Source organism: Leucopleurus acutus (genome assembly GCF_964270905.1).
Source record: "Leucopleurus acutus genome assembly, chromosome: 15".
In the NCBI taxonomy this organism is placed as follows: Eukaryota; Metazoa; Chordata; class Mammalia; order Artiodactyla; family Delphinidae; genus Leucopleurus; species Leucopleurus acutus.
This window is the reverse complement of record NC_139157.1, coordinates 19,100,037-19,116,902: the sequence shown is the minus strand read 5'-3', so window position 1 is coordinate 19,116,902 and position 16,866 is coordinate 19,100,037. Positions and strand designations below refer to the sequence as shown.

Below are 16,866 nucleotides of genomic sequence, written 5' to 3'. Positions count from 1 at the left end.
AAAAATACAGGAAAGATTATGCAGAAGTTTATCTCTCACCTAAATTTCCCAAAATTTGGATGTTGGAGTATTAATTACTAATTGTCACTCTTTGTTAATTCCCTTATCTTTTGAGTGTGTATATGGCAAAAATCTTTCAAATCAAAAGGAAATATATTTTTTCAATCACTATTTTTACTAAACTTTTCATCAGAATAAACTCCCTTGTCTTCAACACATGTAGATTATGTGTTATTTTTGAATATAATGTTCTTATTGAGTGTTAATTGCATGCACCTACAGCTTTCAAAGAAGTGATAACTAGATACTGTCAAACTGATAACAGTCATCTCTCTACCATTACGCATGTGTTAATTTATAAGGTGCATTGGCAGGAACTTCACAAAACCTTTATTTTTGGACTACTTGGTGATGTGAGTGAAGAAAGAAAAATGCAGATATACTGCTCCCATTTAAAATGTTGTAATAAGGCAATGGGCAGTAGTGCTCTAGCACAGAGGTTTTTATTGATGAAAGATTTTACCAATTTACCCTAATTTCTTGAGCTTTCAGAGTTAGCACAGGAAGTACATGTAAACCCAGAAAAATCTCTATCTGAATGTATTTTCCTTTAATTTTCTTAATATACATGTTCTCATTTGGAAAGCTCTCATGTAACTATAGTTAAAATCACTTGCAAATACTCAGTCTACCATTTATATTTCTGTGTAACTTCATAGGGTCCCATGAGATGGGTGTGGTTAGTATAGCCCAGAGCATCAAATTTATAGGTGAGTCTAATAGTATTAGGGTATGTAGTGTCCCTGTTGAGAACTTCTTCTTTATAATAAATTTTATTAATTTTGTGGTAATTCAGAAACAATTAAGATTTAATTTAAATGTTCTTTATAAAAGTAGAGTTTACTAAATAAATTAATAACACAAAAATTACCAAAAAACCCCTGTTTATTAATAATTTAAAAAGTCAGGAGGTTCCCTGGTGGTCCAGTGGTTAAGATTTCAGGCTTTCGCTGCTGTGACCCAGGTTCAATCCCTGGTCGGGAAACTGAGATCCTTCAAGCCATGTGGAGCGGTCAAAACAAAAATCAGACTTTAAAGCAATTTAGAAACCCTAGTTATGTGTGCTTTGTGAATGCTCACCATTACAAACATTCAGCAGATTTTTTTCATGTGTGTTCAGAGTTCTGGAATAGCTACAGGGAACAAAGCCAAAGTCCAAGGCAGCAGCCCTGTTTTAGCCAAACTACAGCCTGCCTTGAAGTTCATGTAACATCTTAAGACATATCCTCATATCCTCTGAGGACAGAGGCTCTGTATAGGGTTCTCGCATCCTAGCTCCACAGAGGTGGCCCCTTTACATGGTTTTATGTAATATTTCATTAATGAATGAATGAACATGTGAAAATACATGCATTTAAAAATATTTAGTGAGTCCATTATTTTGAACACTTAAATTATTTCTAATTAGTGAAGTTCAAAGTAATGTGAAAAGTGGCTCTGGGATGCTTTGGGCTTCAATTTAAGGTGTGTTTGAAAGTACTAAATGTTTATAATAAGAAATTTTGTTTAAAAATGACAAAGGAGTATATGTATAACTGATTCACTTTGTTATAGAGCAGAAACTAACACACCATTGTAAAGCAATTATACCCCAATAAATATGTTAAAAAATAAATAAAAATGACAAAGGAGGGGCTTCCCTGGTGGCGCAGTGGTTGAGAGTCCGCCTGCCGATGCAGGGGACACGGGTTCGTGCCCCGGTCCGGGAAGATCCCACATGCCGCAGAGCGGCTGGGCCCGAGAGCCATGGCCGCTGAGCCTGCGCGTCTGGAGCCTGTGCTGCGCAACGGGAGAGGCCACAACAGTGAGAGGCCCGCAAACCGAAAGAAAAAAAAAAAAAAAAACAAAATAAAAATGACAAAGGAAGTCATTGAGCTATGGTTCCTTTTCCTACAAACTAACTTCTTTTTTCCTTTTGAGCTACTGTTTTAAATTCTTTCATAGCATACAACATTTATTTTAAAAGTAACATTCATTTCATGGGAAACTCTTCAGTGTTCTGCCTTTTTCTTTATTTCTTTTTGAGGATTTATTTAACCCAGCATGTATATTTCAGGTAAGTAAAAATCTAAGAAGCAAGTTCTTAATGGTTAGCTGATCTGACAGCTGACTCAAAAGGTTACGGCAGCAGAAATAGCATGGTGATAGTTGCAGAGGGTTGGCCGATTCTTACAAAGAAAAATTTTTTAAACTTTATTTTCCAGTTAAATAAGTTGAAACCCGAATTGTTATCATCACAATGCAGTATATTCTTCTCCCTGAGGAGTTAAATGCAGAAAGACAAAATAACTATACTTAGAAATGGAACATTGAAATGAAATTTCTTTATTTTTTTTCCCTTTATAAGTTAGATCTGGCCCTTTGTCTACTTTGAATCCTTTTCTGAGTCACATAGGTTTTCTAAAGTCAAAATGAGAGCACTACACAATCTTTGAATTGTAAACAAACTGAGAGTCAGCCTCAGCTTTCCCCAATCAGTATTTGTCCACTTACCTGGTTCTCCTCCCACACACTCCACACAAAACATGTGGGCACGTGCAAAGCCACGGGTGTGCTTTCCCAGGGCAGTGGGAGCAGAGGTCCCTTTGTGGGCAGCATAATCCTGTTGGCCTAATCTCTATAGGATGTGGGACCTTTTCAGCCCACGTGGAAAGAGTTCAAAGGAAGGAGCATGCTGATTCCCACAGCAGAAGAAGAAAAGGGTGGGTGTCTATAAGGCATGGTCGGCATGGTTGTTTCTATTCTAGGAAGCAAACTCAGGGCTATAACTCTGAGACCCTTTTCCTGGGGGCTGTTTTTGCTGGTGAGTAAAAGGCAGAATCATTTGGTCAGGAGCAACAGGCAGAGAAGCAGGAGGAAACATCACTGCTGTATGGGAGAAGATAGAGCTTATACTGTGCACCAATATGGAAGGGTAGTTTTATTCCTTTCTTCCCAGGCCAGTCCTACGTATAGTCCTTACCTTCTTCATAGACACTGCCACTGAAGGGAGGAGTTGCTATTCCAGGCCTAAGATCTTGACACTATCGGTGGGCAGTGTTATTATTCCTTAAAAGGTACAAAGCTATGCCTATTTATTATTCTCTTTCTGGTTTCTTGTGGCTGGCTCTTAGGGCCTCTTGGAGCTTGCTTAATACACACACTCATATCTCCCCTACCCCTTCTCTCTCTGTCTCTGTCTCTCTGCCTGAAATATCCTTCATCCCATTGGTCCTTAGACATAGACTTGGAAGTTGTTAGGTCCTTCAAATAATCTTTTACCAGAGCTCTATTTTAAGTATTTGCACAGTTATTAGTTAAGTAGTACTTCATTTCTTACTTCCCTGCAGAGAGAAGTAATAATGGGCAGTACAAAATGTAGACATTTCTAGATACCTGGCCATAATACCGTCAACCACCACCAAACCCCCATCTATACAAAATAAAAAGGCAACTCAAAATATAGAGAGGCAACTTGTTTTGGTGAGAGAGAAAAAAAAGGCATTTGGGGTCAAACAGACCTGGGTTCGAATCCTAGCCCAAACAGTATCTGTGGGACTAAGGCAACTTATTCATTTAACATTATATATATTAAATTATTTGTCTGAGCTTATTTTCTATCTATGAAAAGGAGTTTATAATATTTGTCTTGAAAACTTCTTGCAAAAATCAGAGATAATGCACAGCCTTTGACATATAATAGTAGATACTTAATATGTAGGAACTTTTATTTCTAATCAGCTTCTGATGATTTTCCTCCTTTCTGCTGTCCCGAATGACCTTTCTCTCTTTCATACACAGCCCTCAGGCTCCCTGCCATCTCTCTGTTATATCACTTTTTTCCTTAAAGGTTACCTTGATTTACTGTCCTCAGATATTACCTGTGCAGAACTACAGTTGGTTGAAGTTTGAGTAAAGAAAGACACAAGTCCTGTGGGGTTATGGTGACTTATAGCTACAGGCATGTTATATAGGTAATCTCCCATCAAACACCGTGATGATCCTAGTTGATAACCCAAGAAAGCTAATAACATGACACTTCTATAGTGATATTTCTTAAATACGTTTCCAATTTTTACTTAGAGTGAACAGATAGAAAGAGTGTCTGTTAAAAAACTGTACATAATATTTTTGTGTGTAGAAAATAAAAGATTTGTTATATACATCGAAAATAGCACAAAATGTTAACTTATTGGAATGATCTTTCTTTACTTTTCAAACTTTAAGTCACGCATAAACAAGATACATTAGTAATTCACATAGAGAAATGGTGTTAATAAGACTAATATCCTTTATTTCCTTTATTTTTTGTCTGGTTAAAAAAATAGTCTTTAAAACATACAAAAAATTACAAGGAAATTATAATAGCAATACCATATCATCACTGAACATAGTCTAATGATATGTTAATATTTAGTTTTTTGTATATATTTGAATATATGTATATATATATGTCCATAAAATTTCTCCTCTTATGAATACATTATACATTAATCTAAAAACCTGGGATAACCATTCTCATTCCCAGTCTTCTCCCTTCTTTTGAAAAGGTAAATTCTGAAAATAGATTTTGGTATATGTGGTTTTACCTTGGCAATAAACATGTCTTTAAAAAAAAAATATGGTAGTTCTATTTGTAGCTTTTTAAGGAACCTCCATACTGTTCTCCACAGTGGCTGTATCAATTTACATTCCCACCAACAGTGTAAGAGGGTTCCCTTTTCTCCACACCCTCTCCAGCATTTATTGTTTCTAGATTTTTTGATGATGGCCATTCTGACTGGTGTGAGATGATATCTCATTGTAGTTTTGATTTGCATTTCTCTCATGATTAGTGATGTTGAGCATTCTTTCATGTGTTTGTTGGCACTCTGTATATCTTCTTTGGAGAAATGTCTATTTAGGTCTTCTGCCCATTTTTGGATTGGGTTGTTTGTTTTTTTGTTATTAAGCTGCATGAGCTGCTTATAAATTTTGGAGATCAATCCTTTGTCAGTTGCTTCATTTGCAAATATTTTCTTCCATTCTGAGGGTTGTCTTTTGGTCTTCTTTATGGTTTCCTTTGCTGCGCAAAAGCTTTTAAGTTTCATTAGGTCCCAGCAATCCCACTACTGGGCATATACCCTGAGAAAACCATAATTCAAAAAGAGTCATGTACCAAAATGTTCATTGCAGCTCTATTTACAATAGCCCAGAGATGGAAACAACCTAAGTGTCCATCATCGGATGAATGGATAAAGAAGATGTGGCACATATATACAATGGAATATTACTCAGCCATAAAAAGAGACGAAATTGAGCTATTTGTAATGAGGTGGATAGACCTAGAGTCTGTCATACAGAGTGAAGTAAGTCAGAAAGAGAGAGACAAATACCGTATGCTAACACATATATATGGAATTAAAAAAAAAATGTCATGAAAAACCTAGGGGTGAAACAGGAATAAAGACACAGACTTACTAGAGAATGGACTTGAGGCTATGGGGAGGGAGAAGGGTAAACGGTGACAAAGCGATAAAGAGGCATGGACATATATACACTACCAAACATAAGGTAGATAGCTAGTGGGAAGCAGCCGCATAGCACAGGGAGATCAGCTCGGTGCTTTGTGACCGCCTGGAGGGGTGGGATAGGGAGGGTGGGAGGGAGGGAGACGCAAGCGGGAAGAGATATGGGAATATATGTATATATATAACTGATTCATTTTGTTGTGAAGCTGAAACTAACATACCATTGTAAAGCAATTATACTCCAATAAAGATGTTAAAAAAATGATAAAAAAAAATAGTGTCTAGATAAAAATTTACCTTGTCTCGGTCCCCTGCCAATTCTTCTTCACTCTACTCGTGTTGGAGTAAGACTTGACTAGCTTTATTTTTGTTGCTGTTGTTGTTGTTATGCACTTTGAAGTTAAGATATAGGACTTTTATCTTTTTTTTTTTTTTTTTTTTTTTTTTGCGGTACGCGGGCCTCTCACTGTTGCGGCTTCTCCCATTGCGGAGCACAGGCTCCGGACGTGCACGCTCAGCGGCCATGGCTCACGGACCCAGCCGCGCCGCGGCATGTGGGATCTTCCCGGACCGGGGCATGAACCCGTGTCCCCTGCACCGGCAGGCGGCCTCTCAACCACTGCGCCACCAGGGAAGCCCAGGACTTTTATCTTTTTATTGTATATATTGTATATACATCACATATACATATATATTATATTACATTTTACATAGACTTCTCCCTAGAAAAAACATAAATTACTGCTAGTATTTTGTCAATCATAGTCCTTCATTTTGTGTTGCAATTCTGAATAGTCTCCAGCTCTCAGTTTAAATCACTTTCCCTCTTAAATTTTTATAACTGCCAATAATTATGAGCAATATAATATATTTTAAAAAAATATAACTTGACTAAAACAATAAATTTTTGAAAGATTGTACACTGATGTGAAAGTATCATCAATGGGTAAAAATCTTAATATAACCATTGTATATTACTTTAAATTTTTCTTACATTTTACTCAACAGTTTTATAACTATTACTTAATTAATCCTGACAGAAACCCTATAAATTAGGTACTATTAATACTCTAGTCAAGATAGAGACTCTAATCACTTCATTTACCCAAGAGTATGAAGCTATAAGTTGGAGTAGCCAGAGCTCAAATATGAATCCTTTAGATCTAAATCCTATGCTCTTTCCTGTGACCATGTTGCAGTTAACAGTTATTTTTATTTTTAGAATATTGAACAAATGCTCCAAATGTTAGGTTAAGAGTCAGAGAGGCAAGAATAGAAAATCATCCACCTGGGATGATTTGTCCTAGAGAGTGCAATTAACTTGGCCCCAAATGCTTTAAAGATCTGGGACATTTCTGACTAAGTAGGTGAAGGTTGGTAAAATTTGCCAGTTTTTTTCACTGTGACTTCATTCACTTCTTTGTACTTTAAATGTGGTTTCATAGAACAAAGAAGCAATAGAGCCTCACATAAAGGTTGACAGTTCATGGATGGCTCCAGGCATTTGAAATACCTTTTATTCTACTACAAAGGGTTTCAGAGAAAACATATGGATTTCAAGGTTTCATGGAAAATGGGCTGGAGGCAAGTTACACAAAGTAGGATGATGGTTTGGGATGCAAGAGTGTATTTCATTCATGGAAAGAGGATGTTAAGAAGGTCTGAGGCATTATCATTGAAATGAGAGTATCAATTCATTAGGATCCTGTTCATTTACATTATAAATCCAATTGGTATTATTAATTTGGCTTCAGTGATTCAGTGAAACCTGCTGTTGCTGATGGGTAATAGATACTTTACTCTCAACACATTTTTTAGAATGTCCGGAGGTAACAGGGGCAGGAGTACAGGGAGGGTAAATAAGCCTTATGTTGAAATAAGCCTTTTAACTTCATGGGTCTTGTGCTTACGGAATAGAGTGATATTACAAAACTGTTCTAAATAGAAAGGGATCTTGAAGAGTAGAACGCTGCTATTTTGCACAATGTGATTATATGCAAAGAACAATGATGCTGTATTTTCTGAAGGTACTGTTATTTTGAGATGAAAGATTAGGGTAGAATTATAAACTATTACATTTTCGGCTGCAGTATCACAGGGGTTCTCTTGGCTTTTCTGTGTTCAGAATTTTTAAGTGACTGAGAGCATATTGAGTTGGAATGTTTGGGGAAGTGGGGAGAAATCAAAAGGAAGGAGCTTAGAATTAGAAGCAAGACCTTAAGAAGCAAAAGAGAGAAAAATCAAGTCAAAAAGCTTTGTAATTTGTCCCAAATTTTACAGCTTCTATACCTATATTCTTGAACTCTATTTCCTCACAGTTCTATAAATTCTACAAAATAAAGAGGATAATAACCCTAATCTCTAATGTTAATATAGTATTAAACTAGAAAATAAATAAGTGCTTAACACAGCATGAAGCAGACAGACTATAAGATACTGTAATACTATAATGATGATGATGGTGATAATACTAATAATAATTCTACAGCCTATGTGTTTTCTTTTTACCATACCACACTGTTGTAACACAAGGTGATTCAATGGTGAGACCAGGGTTGGCAGAAAGCTGCTTCTTCTTTGTTCCTATAATGCTAGGAAATGGCTGAATTATGGATAGGCTGGCAGAGATAGAGAAGGGTGATCTAGGTGGGTAGAAGAGGGAGGAGCATAAGTAGAACAGAGCCACGAGCCTGCCTATGGCACTGTGGTGGAAGTTAATATCCTTATAGCAGACATCCTGAGGTCACCTCCTACCTCATCACTAGGGAAAGTAGTGGAAAAAGGGCTTTTTACTTACCAATTCTTTATTTCTGAGTAGGTCTACACAAATAAAAGAGACCCATTTCAGGGCAATCCAACAATCCTTCAAATGCAGGGGTTGCTTGCATGGCACTGAGAACTATACTTCTGACTCCCACGGTGCACAGGCAGGCATGTATGTACTGAAGAATGAAGACTCATAGCAAGAATGGGAAAGAGCTTTTTAACCTCACAAGTTAAGCATATGGGGTAAAATAGAGTGCCTGTTCTACACACCACCCTTCTGCTGTGACTCTTTCAGAAAAAAACTTCTCAATATAAAGTAATTGTAACGTATTCAAATCCATCTTCCCCCCTGCTCTCAGCCCTATTGATTCATTCAGCTTCTATCAGTGTTACTTTCTATTTGAGTTATATAGAGGAAAAAAAACATTTGGTTTAACTTGCTATAGCACTTTTCAAAGCCCAGGCATCACTAGAGTTCTTGGAAAGTAATGACTGTTGAATTTGTCTTTGGCCCAGAGAGTTTTTAATCCCTGCTCTTGGCAGAAGTGGACAGTTCTGACATTTGGCTATTAGTATTTGGTGACCTGTGTGCCTCCAGTAAAACTTGAAGAGACAACCCAGTCTCTTTCTGATGATAGAAAGAAAACAAAGTAAATCAAGGAAAAAAAATTACCGCTTGCTATAGCAGATGGACAATTTTTATTTTAAGATAAAAGAGAATTATTTTAGTAAATGAAATTTTTCTTGGGTGTCTTAGATGGGAGAAGTCTGATATCACTTAATCAAATAAAATCAATTTGATTATCAGGAGACATTTTTATTGAGATCCATTTAAGGCTTCAGTTTAATTGCTGAGTAGTGTGTCAAGTGGCTAGAACAGAATCCATTAAGATTTTATTTAAAAAGCATCCACGAACTTTCATCAGACACCTCAAACTATATCTTTCAAAAATCCATGACGATACTTAATTTTCTATGAGCTAATAGCTCAGATAATAAACAGTATGTAAGCTATGAACAATGGTGTTTATCTTTAAACTTTTCCTAAATGTTAATTATACAATTCTTTTTTTCCAATTTCATTTTTACATTCCACTGACTAGCCTGGCTCCTAGAAAATTCCCTAGTAAGCCAGAGGACAACATGTATGTTAGGGCTCAACTAGAGAAACCAACCATTAGGATACGTACATATTAAGAGATTCATTGCAAGGAATTGGCTTCTGTGATTGTGGGGAAGGGCTAAGCAAATCCAGAATCAACAGGGAAGGCCATCAGGAAGGAGAGGCTGTAGCTCTTGGACATATTCTTTCCACAGGCAAAATTTCTTCTCCATTGGGGAAGCCTCAGCTCTGCTTTAAGACCTTTAAACTGATGTCATCAGGCTCACCTAATTATCTAGGATAATCCCCTCACTTGAAGTCAACTGATTATAGACTTTAATCATACCAACAAAATAAGTTCATAGCAATACCTAGATTGGGGTTTGATTGAATAACTGAGGACTGTAGCCTAACCAAGTTGATACATCAAAAGATTATCACAATGTGTCAAAATGCAACAGATCCATTTAAATAACAAAGAATTAGTATTCATCGACTGCTTGAATAAAAAAGAGCTTATCTGTGCATTTCTAAAAACATAGTTTTGAATATGCTTCATCATTACCTTCTACTTTGCAGTGTAGTTCCAAATAAATAAATTAATGCATGACCTGGGTGAGTTCTTCACTTGGACACAATCTCTGAATTACATAAAATCTGTTTATTAATGCCTCAGGACTATAAATATCAGTGCATAGCTCTGATTTGGAGAGGAGGGAACATGGGCTTATTTTCTTCTTTTCCTTCCCCATTGTTTTTCCAGTTCTAATGGAGAAAACTGTTCTTGCATTGAATTAATTATTTGCTGCTTCAGTAAAGGATTTTTTCCCCACAAAATCGTGTTGAATACATGGCAGTTAAGTTCCCAGGCTAGCTCCTCAAAGTCCCTTTCAAAGATCAAATACTATTCTCATTAGGTGTACATTCCCTAATTTAGAGATTTCTTCCTTATGGCAACGAATTTTAATTTATAACTGCCTTATAGGGTATATATTACTACTATCTGTTCCTTCCTATACTCATTCATTAACTTATTATCCTATTCCTAATTGGATAATTATTTCTATATTTTTTTCTCATAAGAAAACATTCACTGAGTTTCTACCATGTCCTAGACTTGATACCAGATGTTGTGGTATAAAACTGCAAAAGTGAGGGAAACAGCCTCATGGAGATGAATTTATATATTCAATTCAAGTTCGTTGGTACTATGATAAAGGAAGTAAGATTCTATGGGAGAATGTAGCAGGGAGACCAGGGGGGTGTTTTTGAAACTCCTCCAGGAGGAACAAATACCTAAAGAGATATTAGCCTGGTTTAGGACATGTGACAGTGTTGAAGAGCAAGAAGAGTGGAAACACATGCACAAAGGCCAAGAGATGAGAGAGAGCATGGTGGGCTATGAACGCTAACAGAAGTTTTATCAGGCTGAAGAATAGAACTCAAGTGACAGTTTTCAAATGTCCAGAGATGAGACTGGGGAGGTAAGTAAAAAGTAGATACTGGAAACCCTAGCTAGCCATGTTAATGAATTTTGAACTTCACCTATGGGACATCAAAAAACCATCAGAGGACTTCCCTAGTGGCACAGTGGTTGAGAGTCCGCCTGCCGATGCAGGGGACACGGGTTCGTGCCCCGGTCCGGAAGGATCCCACATGCCACGGAGCGGCTGGGCCCGTGGGCCATGGCCGCTGAGCCTGCGCGTCTGGAGCCTGTGCTCCGCAACGGGAGAGGCCACAACAGTGAGAGGCCCGTGTACTGAAAAAAAAAAAAAATCATGTATTGAGCCCAGAGAAAAAGATGTAGTCACTGTCCTCAGACAACTCTCAGTAAGTAGAGGGGTGGAGGATAAGTAAAAAAATAATTGTGGGGCTTCCCTGGTGGCGCAGTGGTTAAGAATCCGCCTGCCAGTGCAGGGCACACGGGTTCGAGCCCTAGTCCGGGAAGATCCCACATGCCACAGAGCAACTAAGCCCGTGCGCCACAACTACTGAGCCTGTGCTCTAGAGCCTGCGAGCCACAACTACTGAGCCCGCATGTTGCAACTACTGAAGCCCATGAGCCTAGAGCCCATGCTCCGCAACAAGAGGAGCCACCACAATGAGAAGCCTGTGCACTGCAATGAAGAGTAGCCCCCGCTTGCTGCAACTAGAGAAAGCCCGCATGCAGAATGAAGACCCAACACAGCCATAAATAAATAAAAATAAATAAATTTATTAAAAAAAGATTGTGCTGCAGTGTATGAATAATTTAATAGGGTTATGTCCAAAGTGCTATGGGAGAGTAAAGGAATAGCTACTTCTTTTGGATATAGAGTGGAAGTCTTCAGAGAGGGTGGAATTAGACATTGTTTTTGAAGAATGATTAGCTCTTCACCAGGGGAAGAAGCAAGTGGAATTCAGGAAGGAATTGTCTGAGGTAAGAGCGTGAAAAGAGACAGGAGAGAGGCAAAAAAGAACACGATATTCATGGGAAATAGTGACAGGACTGGATGAACTTTAGCACAGAATTTGTAGGAGACAGAGGAACTGAGACTAGGAACACAGCATGGTGGTACCTTGTGGTCTGCCTTGCTCCAACAGGGTATTCTGACTCTCCTAACCCAGAGGTCCACTTTATAATGTATTTTGAGGACTAAAACAGTCCCATTTTATGAGGACGACCTTATTTCCCTTCCATGGTCTTGCTGTGCTGCTGCTACTTGAAGTTTGTTATTATATACTTGTTATTCTTTTCTGTAATGTTCACTCAAACCACTGTTTCTGCCTTATCTAGTTCTTTTTTTCCAGAAGGCCAACATAATAAATGTACCTAAATCATGATCATTAATAATTTCAATTTAGTTTTAACAATATAAAGAGATCCCAGAGTCTTCTAATTTGGTCTCTTCCTTTAATGACAACTAGTCCTAGGAGGATCAAGCAAGTACTGTTTCCCCATCTAGATAGGATTTCTCTTTTTATATCTTTTCTATCTGGCCCTCATCTCTTTTTTCTCAGCTATTTTATGCCTCCTTTCTCTATTCTTTTTCTCCATCATACTTCCTATTATACAAATCTATAACTGCCTTCCTCCTGCAAAATTGTCTTTCAAATAGCTACAAAAATATGTGAATGATGCAGTAGAATAATCCTAATTTTTGTGCCCTTACTCTGAGTTCTTACTAGGATGTTCTTCCTGTAAAGAGTGATGTTTTATAAAATACAGAACAACCACTATTACCATTATTCTTAAAATAATTTTCTATTTTTAAAAATTAACAACAAAACTATAAGTCTTCTTGTCTTAATGGTATTGTATATTATGGAAAATTATTCCAATACTCTTCTGTAAATCTGACCACAGTATGTATTAGATTTGTTCATATGAAAAATGTGCTAATACCATTGTGCTTTAAAATTGTTTTATCTTTTTAGGTAAACATAACTAGCTCTAGAGACTGAAAATCAGAAATATACCTACCACCATTAAAATTATAATTTTTTTCTTTTTAAATTTACTTTTTAATAAACATATCCAGTTTTTTATGAAACTGGAGTGGATAATTTAGTGGAAGAAAAACATAGTAGGCTGCTACTTTGAGAACAGTATCAAATATTACTGTCTCAGAAATGCCACTTAAAATCACCTGGTCTGCTATTGTCATTTTCTTTTGAATGGTGAAAGCTTCTGTTGCCATGTCAACTGCTTGATGTAAAGTTCAGTATTCCCTGTTCTCCAGTGAAAAAAGATATTCTTCAGCTGACTGGCTCCCTTAGAGAAGTTTATTAAAGCTGGCTAGAGAGTTTAACAGTGTAATGGAAATGGGGACTAATGGAAACTATGGCTTGAAAGTGCAGCACTTAACATGGAAGAGACATGTTCCTCTAAGCTGTAAAACATTCACATCAGAGTTACCGTACTCTCATGAGCTGCCTCACACACTTTAGTCAAGTTATCACTCAACAAATTGTTGGGAACATTCCATTGACATTGGACTCTTTTAAGAAACCTTTCCCAACTAAGCAGCACCTGCTGGAGGCTACCTGTTTTCTGAACAATATGGTACTCAGACAAGCAGCCCACTTAGTTTTAGTTTGTAAAGTGTCTTCCCAGATCCTATAGCACTATAAAGCTAGGGAGGATTGGTGCTAGAAACATCTAAATATTCTGACCAACAATCATTTATTGAGGAGCTAGTATTGTATGCCAAGTAGTGTGCTAGGCACTGATTATAAAACAATGAAAAATGCTGGGGAGTCTTGTGGGAGTCTATAATTCAATTGAGAAGACAAGTACATGTAATTACCAAGTGATATGGGTTCTTGTATTTAAAGAGTATAAATGAACCACAGGCCAGAGAAGTAAGGGAGGAGAAAGCAAAGTAATGAAAATCTCTCATTCATTGTGGCACACAAAATACCTGCTAGAATAAGTTAACCATTCTGTAGATTCTTGCTGAAAACCTTTGCAGTGTAGCGACTAAATGGTAGCTTGTTCATTGCCAAATATTTTCACCCAGAGAGCAGTCCTTTCAATTGGTACATTGACTTCATTAATCAATATTTCTTTGGAGAAGTCTGTTCAGAATCATTGTCTTAAAGACTTTGATGAATTGGCCTGATTCTTCTTTGACAATTATTTGAGTTCAAAATGAGTTGGATGTTCCCTGATTTAAGAGTTAATATGATATGGTGGCTTTTTTCAGTGTTGTAGCTAACCCAACGATGCTTCCAAATAAAAGTGAAGAATCACAAAAGTTATTTGTTGTTACCCATTTAAAGATTAGTTAACGTCTATATTTCCTTTGTGTATGATACCAGTAAGACTCAGGTAATCCAATTTTCAGACGTCAGAAACATATTAGGATTCTGACAGTGTTTCATAAACACAACTTAGGGCATCCTTCTTAACTGCTCACATTGTTTCTCTTACTGAAAAAATCATGATACATAAACATTAGCACAGGTGCAATAGACCTCCCAGTTACTAATATTTTAAGATATTAATTTAGCAATTATATAATGACATGACCTATCATGAAAGATAATTAATATTTATTGTGCTATCATAATAATTAGAGTAAGAGACAGATAATGCCAACAATAGACTCATTCATTTATTCAATAGGAGAAGAATATAGGTACCTACTCTCCACTAAGCACTGTAATACAGCATAGAAATGTGACATTAACTAAAATATAGTCCCTACCGGTAAGGATTCCACAGTCTCTATGAAGAGATAAATACATTCCCAATAGTAACAATACAACATAAAAGTACTGATAGGCACATGTAAAATGTATTTGGGGGGTATCAAGAGTAGAGGAATATTTGCAGGATGAAGCCTTCACAGATAAGGTGATTTTCGAGCTGAATCTTGAAAAGAAGAATAGTTTTTGTAAGGCAGATAAGCTGTATTGTAATAGAAGCAAAATTCTTTTATCATATACATTTTGTCAAGTATTTTGCTATGCATATCTCATTTCTTTGCAATATAATCATAATAACCTGTGATTATTATCTCCGTCTTAGAGACAGAAAAATTACCAGGCTTAGAGAGTTTAATAATTTGTTGAGGTCCTCATACAGGGCATGGGGGTGGGTGGCGCTCACTTAATAACAATCTCTAACCTGCCAAAATGAAACCATTTCTTACTGTGGTGGTGAAGTACTGAATAGACACAATACAGACACAAAATTCTTTTTGTGTGTGTGTGAAAATATTTTTGAATCAGAAGATCATTTGCAGATGCAAACTTATACTTTAAAATATTTGGAATAAAGATATTCTCTGAAGCACGTGCCCTGCCATTGATTCTTGAGTATAGAGTCTGAACTTTGCTAAAGAAACTTTGAGAAATCATAAATGATGTATAAATTAGTGGCGTGCTTGCCAGATTCTGACAAATTCAGTTAGGATCAGAAGAACAGACATAAATAAATGAATTCCTTGCTGAATAAAACATATAAATAAATCAGAAGAATGAACCTGAAAGGGTCCAGATCCTGCTTTAATTAAACAAGTGGTAGAATATACCTGCCGTAAAGAGTTGACTTCTCTGAATACATCTATAATTTCAGATATAATATCTTGCCTTTTGTTAAGACATTGTGTGTCAATTTCTGGAGACCCACTAGGTAAATTTAATATTTAATCAAAAGTGAAACTGAGAAAATGCTTTCTATCACAGGTATAGTTTGTTTGTAACTTATATCTTTCTTGAAATAATATTATAAGGAAAACAACATGGCTTTAATCACAGTTAAATCTGTTCTCTTATTTCTTTCTCTTATTTCTTTAGTGGAATGATTTGGAGACACCTACCCATGGTTTGTCTGATTTTTCCATCTTCGAAGAGCCAAATTACATTATGTTTTAGAAATGATTTTGTGACTTCTTTTTTCTCTAATTCCCTTGATTGCTTAGGGCTTGGTTATTTTTAAAAGCTTTAGATTTTTCTTTGCACTCATTTCTCACTTAGAGTTTGAAATGATATGATCAAATACATCTGCTTTAAGAAAGAGCATTCAAATCACAATCTGGGTCGATGGGTTTGAAGTATTTTTTTAAGTAGAAAGCATTTTATTAACTAAAGTTTCTGCCCATGGTAATATTTTACATGTGTGAGACTAAAGAGAATATGTTATCTTTGTAGCAGCTGGTGTGAGAAAGTCTTTGTAGGAAGAGACGAGCCTTGTTGAGAAGAGGCTTTGATAAAAACACCAGAGAGTAGGAGCAAGACTTTGGAGACTCAGGTAGAACTTGCTCCCAGGTTTCATGCAAAGAAGAGAGCAACTCTGAAAAATGAAGAATGAATGAAACAAGAGGTAGGGCAGTCAGTCTGTGAGGCAACCTGGAGCAGTAGTTTTCAAACTACAGGTCACGTCTCATTAGAGGTCCATAATCTCAATTAATAGACAGTGACCAGTCATAATAAAAAAAAATGAAAAGAACAGAAAAATCACTGCATAACATGTAGTAAAGATGAAGTATTGTTTTTAGGAAATATTAACATATATATATATATCATAAAGATTAAGTATTGTTTTGTAATGTGTTCAATTTTATGTGTATCCATAGTGGGTAAATATATTTCTTATAAACTCTTGGTAAAAATAAATTATGAATAATGATCTAAAGAGAAAAGGAATTTGTATTAATGGCAAGTTAGGGGTTTACTTTGGGGAAAGAAAAAACCAAGAGTTTGCAAATCCTCTCCATCTCCCTTGCTAAAACTTGAGTAAATTCTACTTTGTTTATAAATACTTTCATGCAAATGAAATTTGTCATTGTTGTTGCTTTGTGTGTGTGTGTACACATGCACCTGGACACACATGCAGGATTATGTAGGTGAAGTATTATGAACAAGGAGGGTTTCAAGAAAGTAGGAAAGAACCACTTAGGATTTATATAGGGAATATATATGTATATTTGTTAAGTGTCTTCCATATAGCCACGTAAAATG

The 16,866-nt window shown here is 36.5% G+C and overlaps 1 protein-coding gene across 2 annotated transcripts in view; it reads left to right on the top strand.

The window, feature by feature from the left end:
• GRM1 (glutamate metabotropic receptor 1) overlaps positions 1-16,866 on the top strand; it is a gene marked incomplete at both ends in the record, with an annotated part of 355,378 nt that overhangs the window by 163,985 nt on the left and 174,527 nt on the right. The gene's annotated exons all lie outside the window — the stretch shown is intronic.